Source organism: Lagenorhynchus albirostris, chromosome X, assembly GCF_949774975.1.
Source record: "Lagenorhynchus albirostris chromosome X, mLagAlb1.1, whole genome shotgun sequence".
NCBI classification, from domain to species: domain Eukaryota; kingdom Metazoa; phylum Chordata; class Mammalia; order Artiodactyla; family Delphinidae; genus Lagenorhynchus; species Lagenorhynchus albirostris.
This window is the reverse complement of record NC_083116.1, coordinates 30788041-30789293: the sequence shown is the minus strand read 5'-3', so window position 1 is coordinate 30789293 and position 1253 is coordinate 30788041.

Sequence of the window (1253 nt, the reverse complement as noted above, 5' to 3'; positions counted from 1 at the left end):
AATAAAGGCCATATATGACAAACCCACAGCAAACATCATTTTTAATGCTTAAAAACTGAAAGCATTTCCTCTAACATCAGGAACAAGACAAGGATGTCCACTCTCACCACTCTTATTCAACATAGATTTGGAAGTTCTAGCCACAGCAATCAGAGAAGGAAAACAAATAAAAGGAATAGAAATTGGAACAGAAGTAAAACTGTCACTGTTTGCAGATGACATGATACTATACATAGAAAATCGTAAAGATGCCACCAGAAAACTACTAGAGCTAATCAATGAATTTGGTAAAGTTCCAGGATACAAAATTAATGCACAGAAATCTCTTGCATTCCTATACACTAATGATGAAAAATCTGAAAGAGAAATTAAGGAGACACTCCCATTTACCACTGCAACAAATAGAATAAAATACTTAGGAATAAACCTACCTAGGGAGACAAAAGACCTGTATGCAGAAAAGTATAAGACAATGATGAAAGAAATTAAAGATGATACAAAAAGATGGAGAGATATACCATGTTCTTGGATTGGAAGAATCAGTATTGTGAAAATGACTATACTACCCAAAGCAATCTACAGATTCAGTGCAATCCCTATCAATTTACCAATGGCACCTTTTCGGAACTAGAACAAAAAGTCTTAAAATTTGTATGGAGACACAAAAGACTGAATAGCCAAAGCAGTCTTGTGGGAATAAAATGGAGCTGGAGGAATCAGACTCCCTGACTTCAGACTATACTACAAAGCTACAGTAATCAAGACAGTATGGTACTGGCACAGAAACAGATCACTGGAACAGGATAGAAAGCCCAAAGGTAAACCCATGCACATATGGTCAACTAATCTATGACAAAGGAGGCAAGGATATACAATGGAAAAAGACAGTCTCTTCAATAAGTGGTGCTGGGAAAATTGGACCGCTACATGTAAAAGAATGAAATTAGAACACTCCCTAACACCATACACAAAAATAAACTCAAAATGAATTAGAGACCTAAATGTAAGACCAGACACTGTAAAACTCTTAGAGGAAAACAGGGGAAGAACACTCTTTGACATAAATCACAGCAAGATCTTTTTTGATCCACCTGCTAGAGTAATGGAAATAAAAACAAAAATAAACAAATGGGACCTAATGAAACTTCAAAGCTTCGGCACAGCAAAGTAATCCATAAACAAGACAAAAAGACAACCCTCAGAATGGAAGAAAATATTTGCAAATGAATTGACGGATGAAGGATTATCTCCAA